Genomic DNA, 12426 nt, shown 5'->3' with positions numbered 1-12426 from the left:
GGACATAGTCCAAAAGGCCGGAGAAAATCAGAGAAGCAATATCTGGTAGTAACTTGTAAATGCAATCCTCTGGTGTAAGAAAATAATCTGATTGCACTCCATAGCCCATAGAATATATCAAATACCTGCTATATTATTCCCAAGGGTATAACAGAGTTGCTGTGAGGCAGAGAAAAAAACTACAAGTTATTCCACAAAGTTATTCTTTGTTGTAATGCCTTATAAAGGGCTGAGAAATTTACACAGTGTTTCTGAACATCAGCACTAATATTCTGTATTGCAAGGCAAAACACCTTTTAAGTTTACCCATAGGTCTCGTGGTATTGTACATGATTTTGTCTGATTCTGTAAGGTCATTATTCTCCCTTCTAGAACACTTCAGTGGGTTTTTCTTTCTTCTGAACATTTAATCTGACATTTTATGCTTTCTGTTGATATAACAAAAAGCTTGAGTACTAGAAACATTGGTATTACCATTCAGTGTAATTAATCAAAATTCAGGTCAAGGGAGTGTAACATGTTACAAAATGCAGTAAATTCACTGTATGCCATGAAGAATAATGATTGGATTAAATCAGCACAAAAACCAAACGGAGACACATTTTTCTGAACCAGAAAAAAAAATGTTAATTTTCAAAAAGCTAAAGACATTTCAGTTATCTCCCTAAAATGCAATAGTGTAAAAAATATGCACTATGATAGAAAAATATATGTGACAGTATAACACAATAATGTGATGGAAAGCACAGCAATGATAGTGAGGTAGCAAAGTCTAAGGGTACAGCAAGTGAGGATAAGCAGCTGCAGATGCAGAAACTAAGGAGGAAAACCTGCTTACCCTTGGAAGACCCTGGGTTTGCAGGGATCTCCAGAGAGATACCTTCACCTCCACCTCCCCTTAAATGAGGTTTGGGAAGGGATGGATCTTGGCTCAGCCTTTCCAGCCACTCAGGGCCACCTGAGCTCCCCTGGGTTGGCCCTGCCATCCTAGTGGGAAGACCAGGTGCTCAATCATTGCTTCAGGGACCATGACTTAGCATTTCTGCTACAGGTAGAATTACAAAAGAAGTGAACAGGAGGCAACATTATTGCACATGAAACCAAGTGTTTAGCAGATTCGGTTAAGTATTAAGAGAGAAGCATTCAAAATAGGAAATTCAACATTCTGGTTGTACAACTGGAAAGGTACCAAGACAATTAAAATCTCTAAGCACAAAAAAAATCATCCTCTCTCTTCACCTGGCTTCTTTAGACTAATAAGTTCAACACCCATGACTAAACATATGTAGGTCACTTCACACAACAAGTTAGCAAGAAATTGAACACAATTCCCTTCAGTACAGAAATAAAAAGTAATCATAAGTTGTCAATACACAAACATTGCACAAACAAGTTTAGAACTCACTTCACACAAACTCTTAGCAAATGCTTAGAAAAATAAGCATGCCTCATTTTCACTTTTCTTAGCACCCTTTGCATGTACTGCAAACTGCAGAGTAGAGCTTTTAACTATTTTTGGTACTTTAAAATATGACGTAGAGTTAAAGGTTGCATTAAGATTATTGTCATCATTACAAAACATCAACAATGTGCTCCATCACAAAGTTCTACAATTTCAGAGCTTTCCGCATTCATGTAAGCAATGGCATAAACATTAAACCTGTTTAATTAAATGCAGCATAACAGGAGATAGTTTTTGAAAATTGGCACTGACTTGTTTGTATACATAATTGCTTTAGATGAGCTGCTGTATTTTAAAGAAATTACTTTTGTTTCCAATCATGTTAACCATTATCTGTTCTGACACCCATTTAATTGGCAAGGGTTCAGCCACTCTAAATAATTCCATTACCTATGTATTAATCATTTAAATAGGTGCTGCTGTCTCCTACTTGAACATCTTCAGCTGTTTTTGCCATTTATATATGACGTTATAAAAAAAGCAAAAAAAAAAAAAAGAAAGAAAGAAAAAAAATCCAGATTCCATTCAAATAATTCCTTAGACTTAAAACTAATTTAAGAACATGTAGTTTTCCCAAACATTTATAGGCAAAGACTCAGATTATCTAGTGGGAACAGGAGCACATAACATATGATTCAAGATAATAGTCAGTTCATCAAAACTTCTTCAAAACATGTTATGTCTCTAAAGAACCAACTAGGTAGTGTAAAAACAAAATGGGGGAAAAAGTCTTTCTATTTATTACCTATATTCCTGTAGAACAGAGTCCTTCTATCCCATCTCTTTATAATCACTTGCATAGGCACTTGGTTTTTCCCATTAGATGAAGACCTAACAGCTTTACTGAGAAAGGGACAGGGCAAACTCCTGTATGGGCAAGTCAACAGCTCAAAGAGTATAAATATAGTTGAAAGGAGATTTATCATGTTGAAGTTAATAATTTTTTGTTAATAAAAGTTTTTTAATTGATCTACTGGTCAAATCTTGTCAGTAGAGATGATAATGAGTTTGCACAAACTGAAATACTTCTGAGGTTTGGAAAAAGCAAATAGAATAAAAATACACAGTAAAACATGAAGTTACGCAGTAAAAGATGAAGTTGTACACGGAGGGACCTGTAGCAAAGCAATTTAGGAGCTTAACAATTGCAAACAACAGAAGAGATTTAACACCAATATTTAATACAGGACCAATTCAGAGAAAGGTTTAGAAGATACTTAGATGAACAAAGGTTCATCCACAGCATCCAGCTTCAAAGTGCAATGTGTAAGCAATTAGTTTACACCCAAATGGTTTGTCAAAAGTGTATTCATGTTTTCACCAGAGTTTATCATCTCTAGTTCTGCAACATCTATCACAGGTTATGGCTCTCAACTTAAGATTATCTATATACAAAAAGCAACTAACATGCATTGCTGAAGTACATTTTCTGACTGCATCTTTCCCCCTTCTCCCAATTTTCTTAATCCTTAGTGGGGGATTAGCAAACAGAGCTCTTAGTTTATCACACTTCCACTCGTTTTCTTGTTGTTTATAACCCAGAAGTAACCTGTTATCATGGAAATTTCCAGACATTATTTCCTCTATTAAAATCAGTCTGCATTATGTTTCATTACCTTGGTTTTGCTAATGCAAAATACTTGGGTAGTTAAGAGCACTGCTGATGGTGGAGATAATCATTTTGCACAAAATTAATCTTGAGGGTCCTCTGAGTACTGCAAAATTTACCAGAGAGAACGCCTATTCTATTACGCTTAATTTAAACACTTAAGAGACATAGAAAAATTTTGCTTCCGACGTGCATTTTAAGTTTGGCATCTTCCCAGAAATTACAAGAAATCACACAAGCAATATTTTCAAGTAAAGGTAACAGCAGAAAGTGTAATTATCCACATATTTTATAGCTTTGCAGCCATTTAGAGATCATATGGATATTAAATGGACAGTGCAAAAGTAAAACAGCCATTAGAAATGTTTCTTTTCATAAAGTGGTGGCTTTCATGGAATCACAGAACAGTTGAAGTTGGACAGGACCTCCTGAGATCACCTTTTCCAACACTCCCTGCTTGAGCACGAGTTTCAATCTTTCTTTTTTTTCCATTCCTCATCTTTTTTTTTTCTTTCCTTCCAGCACTCAGACTCAGCTTAGGCTTCTTTGAAGGGACCTAATAATGTAACATGTCTGTGTTATGATCCCTAGGTTTCAGCCATCACAGTAGACAAAGCCAACTATACAGGTATATGAAAGACCACCTGTTTTAGAGGAGACATTTGTTTAAAGTGAAGCATACTTAAACCACCACAAGCAGTGGTACTTGCACTTTCCTACAGTTACTAATTTTGCTGATGTATGAAATTCCTGGGTAGACATCTTCATTCCATCAGTACCATTCTGCTTCAGAACACAGATACTACTAGAAAGACATAATATAGATCCTACTAGTTTTTGCTACTGGCATAAAAACTTTCCATAACCTGACCTACACTTTTTTCAAGGAGATAACACTATGGAATTCAACCTTCATTTAAAAACCTCAAAGTTATTTTTGAAACACCCAGCTTCTGTTGTGAATTAAATAAGATGTTTCTTCCTTAACAGTTAAAGTCTTATCTACTCTCATTTTTTCCTGTTTTCCTTTGTTATTTACCAAATTGTTAGAGCATATATGTGTATGACTTCAAGATCAAGCTAGTGGTGCTACAGTTTTTAAACCTTCACCCTTGCAGTTGTAGCTGAGCATATTCCATATTCAAATCAATAGTAGTCAAGTCACTAATGTGAAAATGCAACTTCTGCATTAGTTAAAAACATGAGCCCCTATTTCCACAGCAGTTCCAGAATTCTTATCACTTTTATAAAGCTTTTAAACATTAACTGCATTAACTAATTAATTTGACATTAGCTAAGTAATCTACTGACCAAAGAGAGAGAAACAAGCACTGGGAAATGATTCGTTTGGAGGTTAAATTAATTAAAAATAGTACAGTAGTGATGGAATTTAATCTCAGGCTTCCCGTGAGAGTGGAATCACTCTCAGCTGCAGCAATTTGTGATAAATCCATGGAGAAATTTCATGATGGGAGTGGAATTAATTTGTGTCACCCCTAAGAGTATATGTGCTCACTCAACAGTACCTACATTAAACAACATTAAAAATACACAAACTGAGCAAACCAAAAGAATCTATCGTTTCAGGTAGCACATGATATATGCCCTTCAATATCAACATGCAATTATTTGCATCAGTAAAATTCAGGAGAGCACAGCAGTGACTTAGTAGACCAGAATGTTCTTTATTATTTGCTTCTACCTCTATATCCTCTTCCTTGAATGGCTGAATTTCAGCATTTATATTCTACTTTTATCAAGATTGCTTTTAATTCAACAACTTGAATGATCTTTGTACACAGAAGACAAAAATCTGTACGTGCATGAGCAGAGAGAACAATTAGGAGTGAGGCTTCTGCAGTAACTCCTGATCTATGCACTCAACTTTTTTTCTGGAATGTAATGCAAGAGGTCCTGAGTACATGAACCTCTTACAGGTTCTACCTATCCAAATACAAGGGCTGTTTTGAATGGATGGTGGAAGATAAAAATTAACTTGAAAGACTCTTATTTCCTCACCCCTTAATAACACAAGGTTGATGACAGAACACGTTACACCTCAGAGGCATATTATAATAGAGTATACCTACAACTGAAAGCCAGAGATGGTTTTGCAGCTTACAAATATATAATCTAAATGTCTTCAAATCTACTAATGCAAGTCCCAGTGACAATGTAGTTGTGGCAGCAGAGGTTCTAGCATGAATTGTACAGTTTTGCCCAGAAGCTAAGGTAAATACTCACATTAAGCAGGCCATCTGTAGAAGGGAGATAATATTCTGTCTCACTTCCAGTATTAATGGCAGGGTGTGTTGTATGTGCAAGCAGAAAATAACACTACAGCTTATGGCAACAGCCACATTCACTAGGTGGTACTGTCAGACAAATAATAGCAATGCTAATAACATGAAAGAACTATTAAGATGAATCAATATAAAAAGAAATTACAGTCATATGTAAAGCATTTTAGTCTATTCATTGAAAAATTATGAACTGCAGAATACAACACAGCTAAATTGTTATTGATTTGCATTGAGACTTTTCCCACCTCTTCTTGACAGCATTTCTAGAATTTTTATCTAACTATGTATTATGGCTCATAGTGAAGATGAATTCTATTATTAATTCTGCACATCTGCTGAGATATGCCATTCTGAAATTAACTGTCCTGAAACCCACATTCGGAGCACATGAAAGACATTCAGTTTCCCAATATTAACTCCTCTTACATTTATACTTAAATTTAAGTTAGTTTGCATTCTTCTTCACGTTTCAGAGCAAAATTCATTCCTCTTTCTCTTTCCTCCGAGGTCACAAGAAATCAAGACCAGTATTTTTAAGCAATTGCTTAAAGAGAAGCGTGCTCATTTGAAAAGTCTAACATTTAAGTGGCTGAATAAATCAACGACTTACATTCTAAATGAACGTATAACACAATCAAGGCTTTTTATATTCATATCTTGAAAATTCAGTGATTAAATACCTTATTACTGACAGCATCATCCCCTTCACCTACCCCCTTTTTTAATTAAGGATTTAAAACTGTTTTAATAAGGTTTTTGGCACAGAGACTTTAGACACGCTGTATAGACCAATATAGGCATAGCTATTCAAGAACTACAAGTACTGAAATGATACAGGGGCAGGCAACACCTCTCAAAATGATAGCCACAACATGGATTGCAACTGCTGGAGTTATAGAAACAAGGAGAATCCGGTGAATGTTCCAAGTGCTCAGATACAGTGCAGACATCAACCACAATTATTTGTTTCAAACAAAATTCACTGTGGGATGAAAAAGCTCTCTTATTTTTTTTTTTTGCTATTCTGCTATGGACAACTATTGAAAAAAATGTATTTGTCTCACAGCCACAATATTTAGCTCCACATTACCTACTGTCATAACTCAGCTTATGTCTAGTGATACTAGGCTTATCACCATGTCTAGTGATAAGCATTAAAACTATTAAATTTGGTGAGGGATGTAACATTTAAACTCCTCAAAAAGGCAAAGCGCTTCCTGATTAGTCTCCCTCAATCCTCATCACTAACCTACAAAGGACTTTTTTTTTTTTCATCTGATTATTGATGCTCAAAGAAAAGAGTATCTGCTACATTGAAGATGCACCTAAATTAAGTTTCCTGGTACAAATTAGAAACTTTGACATTTAAAAAGAATTTTAATAGGGTAATAAACTCAAAAAATTTCATAACTCCAGATAAGATATGAGACATCTCTGACCTACCAGCAGGTTACACCATGAAAACCATCGTTAAACTCTCAAGAGGCAGCAAAACAATATATATTTTAGAGTTATTTACTTGAGTCATAAAGACAAAAACAAAGAAAGATAACATAGCCTACTTTTATCACTTTCTTCACAAGAACTTCATAAATACTTCACAAAATTGTGGAATTTGCATTGTACTCAAAGAGGGACTGCAGAGTGCAGCATTTGATATCTTAAAAACTGTATACCCAAAAAGGTTTTAAAACATTTAAAAGAGGTTTTAAGTGCTCAGAAACCAAAAAGTAAATGACACGAAGGTCAAAACTTACATATTTCTTCTTAACAATTCCTTGGGGCTTGACTTCTCACCACGTGTTATTGTTCGGGTAAGTAACCTGTAATACACAAAACACCATACTCATTATTTCTTGGCAAGCAATACAATAAAAAGCTTTAACATTACTTTCAAATAACAGGTATCTGATATTCCATTAAATGATGCTTTGAAGAAAATAAAATTCTAATTCCCATTCTAGTTCATCTTTTCCCTCAATTACTTGCTATAATCAATGTTTTTATGACCAGCTGACATCCCTGTTGCCTCCTGTAGGACTTCTACACCCCCGTTCTGCCATAAGCATTAGGTTGCTTCAATTCCACTGCTACACACTAGGAGAAAAAGATTCCTGAAACTACTCAAAGAGAATCTCTGTAGCACTCACTGAAAAACATGAGACAGGTTGGTAGAAACATACTGATTTTGGAAAGTAAATTAATTTGCTGCTTTACCAAAACTGGAAACAAGTAACAGTCATAATAGCTAGCTTTAATGGAACACTATCTGTGCAACCAAATGGATTTTAGTACACTGAAAGATGGAAAGGGGAGGGAAGGTAAAGGAATTAAAATTATTAGAAGGCTAAGATGTTCTCTACATGACCAGAACAGACCTTCATTACTAACAGGTTTCCTTTGCGAAAAAAGCTCAAAGCAGCTGCACACACTAATTATGTAAATTTGACTCCATATCTTGTCCAGAATACCTATTAATTTAACATTACCACTGCCATCCAGGGAAGGGAGACAAGCATTCAGTGCATGGTGCACACTGTATTTGACAATAAACATTAAAAGGACAAGCTTTCGTTTACAAAAATGATTCACTGCTGGTTTAAACTTATTTACTCTGTATGCCCTAATATAGATTAAGAAGGAAAATACACCTGATGATTACTGGGGAAGATGCACAACGTACAGTTAAATGCATCATCCTCCTTACTCTAAGAACTAAGCAAAACTGAAAGTATAGTTATGAGAACTGCACCACATCCCCGCACTTTGTTACTTTACCTCTCACTCATCATATTAAGAGATCACTTTATTGATATTTTACAACCAATGTTTGCAGATTTTTTTTCTTAACGCTAACAAATATAATAAAAATAACAAAAGTATAATAAAAAAAAACTACTTTAGAACAAGCCAGATAGGGTTTGTGTGCAATTAAACACCTTCTGTTAATCCAACGAAAATCTAGTAGGAAGCAGAGAAATACTCAGGAGTGCTGCTACTTAGTCTGAATATGAAAGCAGACAGAACACTGGAAATTAATACAGATACCAGTGCAACAATAATGAACACTTCTTGCAGGATCAGAGCCTTTCTCAAATTTTACACTGTGTAAGCAATATGTTTTTAATGAAAAGTTATTTCTCAGATTTTCATCTTCAGTGCTCCGAAGATATCAACAGCAACAACAGTGCAGTGTAGCTGTTTCTTCTTCATTTGATCACAAACCAGAACAATACAAACATAGACACATTTGAACAAATATTGAAAAACAGGACAGATGCTCTCAATTCTTGTGCACCCTTGAAGCTGATTTTAAGCAAAGGACATGAATTTAAACAGACAAATAGCAGTAGTAAAAACAGCACCTTCTCCTGCTGTACCAAACAATGATAATGAAACAAGGAGCAGAACATTATAACTACATTTGGGTAAAGTCTTGGGTAAAGGATGATTCAAAAATTAGGATTACAATACGCTTTATGCAGAGAGGAAACAAGCTATTCATTCTTCAAATGAAGAAACAGATAAACCTTTAAGGTTTAAGGTTCAGTATACAAAATTCTGTATAATTAGTTAAGAAAATGAAATTTGAGTTTTTATATTTATAGATATTAAACTAGGAAAGAAACATGGTGTGACCCCTGAAATTTTTCCTGCCCAATTTATCTGCTTGAAAAGCATTTAACTGAATACAAAAGCAGCACACATATGTAGTCTACATTTTACAAGATTTGTCTCTTCTTCCAATTTATCCATGTAGAGTGTGAGTTTATCTTGGTATTTCAATTGGTTATTGTTAAATATCATGCTTACGGGGAAAAAACAAACAAAAACTCTAGATTTTCTTAACTGTCAACTTTTTTTCCATAATTGTTTTCCATGCTCTTTGAAAACAGTCTCTTAATAAGAAGACCTGTCATTCTGGCTAAAATTTGCCTTTGGAGACTAAACTTGCTCTGTCAGGTTCTTGGTAGATAAGGAACAAAACAGCATACTTCAGCTGAGACTGCAAAAGGCAGATGAGAAGCTTAATGGAAGCAATGAAATAATATAATTCCTATAGACATGCAGAAGAATTAGCAAATCTGAAGCCTACGTGATATTGAGTTCTAAGACAACTAACAAGCTAAAAAGATACAGGCAAATTTCAACATACGTAATTCAGTAGGTGTAGATTCATTTAATGGGAACCACTCCAAAGTGTAAATGGCAGCATGGCAGAAATCACAAAAGGTGCTTACCAGTAAATTTAATTTTATACAATAGCATAAGTTTCAGTAAAACTAGTGTATGTAAAAGCTGAACTGACACTCAGGACCAATAAAGGTTTAATTACGTATCTTTATATAGAACTTGCAGCTCAGGAGTGTAAAGAAGCCATAGCGATAACATCACAGCAGTTTCCTGAGGACATCAGTAGGTGTCTATAACATAGTTGGTATTTATTAAGTCATGTTCAAAATTACATTTCAGTGAAACAAAAGCACGCGTTGATGAAGCAGGGACAAAACCCAAGAATGCAATCAAAATAATTGCAGGAAGGAGTGTTCTTAGAGCAGTTAATTGACAAGTTTTCAGGCTAAGAGGCAACTGGAGAGGACTGCTGCAGCTGAGGGCAAATCAAAGCCTTTTGTTCAATTCCTAACGCATTAAGGGAAATACATTTCTTTAGCCTTGCGAATACATAGATTTATTCATTATAATTCGAACATCCATTTCTTTCAATAACTTTCGGTCTTGGTAATTGATTAGGTTAAAAGAAAAGTATTAAGCATGTGCAGATAAGAAGTTGGCATCATCAGAGACACTTGAATCTCAGCAGAAAGCTCTATAGAGGAAGTTCGTATAGCAAACAGCTTGCTCCTATGCTTGCTGTATCTTATTCTTGCCCTCTGCTCCACAGTGCACTCTCCTGACATGCTTCTGGACTTAAGCTACGAGAACTCCACAACAGCAGCAATTCTATGTGATTCAGAGATACTCATGAGTAACATCTGAAAACATGATCCCTGTTAGGACAGTGTTATCTTCTAAAGTATATGCATCACCTTAACTTGTTCTAGGTCAAAAGCCACATGAAACAACACAAAATATATCAGTAAAACATCAAAATTAACAAATTTCCTTCCTATTTCCTCTGCCTAAAGGATTTAAAAATTTGCTACAAAACTAGCAATAGACTCAGTACACAATATTAATTTTTCTTCCTCCTCTGCATCCAGTACCAATAAAAGCTTTAATTTCAACCAAATTCTAATGTATATTGAAGAATATCTCTTTGGTCAGTCTGCTCCTCCACGTCTTTAAGACTGGAAGCAGTAACATCTTGATTGTAGGAACTGTCCTTTAGGTATAGATCCAGTGTGACAGCTCCTGCCATTTATTTTCCCCATTTCTCTTTTCATAACAGCACACCACCTACTCACATATATTTTTCCATTATTCCACGTGGAGCTTTTGTTAGCATCCACTTTTCCTTTAGAACAACAATGAATTAACAGCCTGTCAGAAGGATTTGATGGTCAGGGACCGACAGTGACACAAAGACAAAAATAACAGAGGCAGAGATTACATGGGAATCATAACAGACAAACAAGGAAACTTTAGATCATGGAGATGTGGAGAAGGGGTGGCAGAAGGATGAGGTCAAGAAATAACTGAAATGCAAGGACAAAAATCACAGAAGAAAAAAGCATAATAAGAATATGACAAACTTCTGGAGCTACAGCCCTTTTTATACAATGACGAGCCATGTGAACTCAGATCCTGCTTATTTGTGACTGCAGGCACCTAGCAGACTGTTACTTTTTGTTGGTGGTTTCTTTTTTTAATGTCATCAAAAGAAAACATCTCACCAGAGATTTTACAGAACACTTTTCTTACCAAAATAAAGCAATGCATGCAGAGATTTCCAATGGCTGGCACAGAAAAAATAGTTCATCATCAAACATGGTTCTCTGCATTAGAACAAGTACCACGCCCTAGAATTTATTAATAAAACTTTGGTTTTTTTTCTTTACATTGCAATATTACAGAACAGAATAGGCAGAAAGAGCATCAACATTAAGTGATCTCTGTTTAACTGATTGGTCCTCGGTTGTTACAAGTAAGCCTAGTTTTCTTACCTGAAAGGAGCAGAGAGTACTGGTTATCACGAACAAGTAACAGTGCAGTATAATTGCACTCTGGGGATTCCAAAGCATTTAGAGATGTTTTAATTATTTGAAAAACTTCCAGTAAGCACTAAATATCCAAAACAGCACCTGCACTCAGCTAAGTCGAACTCGCTGTGCACCACTTCTGAGAGTTAAACCATTTAATAAAAGATTATGCAAAGTTCACTGAAAAAGCCACACAAGAGACCAAAGATCCAGAGACCTTTTATACTTTTACAAAGTATTAATTTGGTACACATGAAGTTGAGAAAACGGGTTAGAAACAAGGCACAGATGGTTTTCTCAATTGGGAAAAGAAGTTTGTGTTAAATTTTTACTGAAGGAATTAGGCTTTAATGGCCAACTTATATAATATTCTACAAATTGACAGCAGAGTCTGGCAAAAAGAGCATAATAATGAAGGATTTAACACCATCATTTTGCTAATTGAAAGGACCTGACCTCATCAGGATCATGCACTGCAAGTGAGAACGATAACACTGCAAATTATCACTGCTTTGCAGATGCCAGCATCTCCAACTTGTAAAGAGAATGGGAATAAGCACATTAAATTCTATTGATTAAAATTTAGGCTTTTTTCCCACCAATATATATGGTGCTGTAGAAGCTTTAGAAACAGGTAGGGATAAAGAAGGTAAGGCAAAAAGCTGGTGCTCGCAGTCTTTTCTTCCCAAATTAAATTCCTCAGAACAAATAATTTATTCCTATTATCTCATATAAACATACCTTCTTCTACTGTAAAGCTATTACCCCTTGTCCTACCATTCCCTGACAATGACTCTATCCTCACCTTCCCTGTAGGTCCCCCTTGAAGCACTGGAAGGCCACAACATAACTCCTTGGAGCTTTCTCCTGCCTGTATCCAACACTCACATT

General features: G+C 35.4%; 1 protein-coding gene across 4 annotated transcripts in view; it reads right to left on the bottom strand.

The window, feature by feature from the left end:
* The window catches only part of FHIT (fragile histidine triad diadenosine triphosphatase), a 503125-nt gene that overhangs the window by 437502 nt on the left and 53197 nt on the right, over positions 1-12426 (bottom strand). For all 4 annotated transcript variants that reach the window (XM_015875327.3, XM_085516768.1, XM_015875326.3 and 1 more), the window contains one exon: positions 7132-7197. The gene's annotated coding sequence lies outside the window, so the exon portion shown is untranslated. The remainder of the gene's footprint in view (positions 1-7131; positions 7198-12426) is intronic.

Source organism: Coturnix japonica, chromosome 15, assembly GCF_054131305.1.
Source record: "Coturnix japonica strain WE chromosome 15, WE-NBRP24, whole genome shotgun sequence".
NCBI classification, from domain to species: domain Eukaryota; kingdom Metazoa; phylum Chordata; class Aves; order Galliformes; family Phasianidae; genus Coturnix; species Coturnix japonica.
Note: the sequence above shows the minus strand (reverse complement) of the source record. Positions and strands in the feature narration are given on the sequence as shown.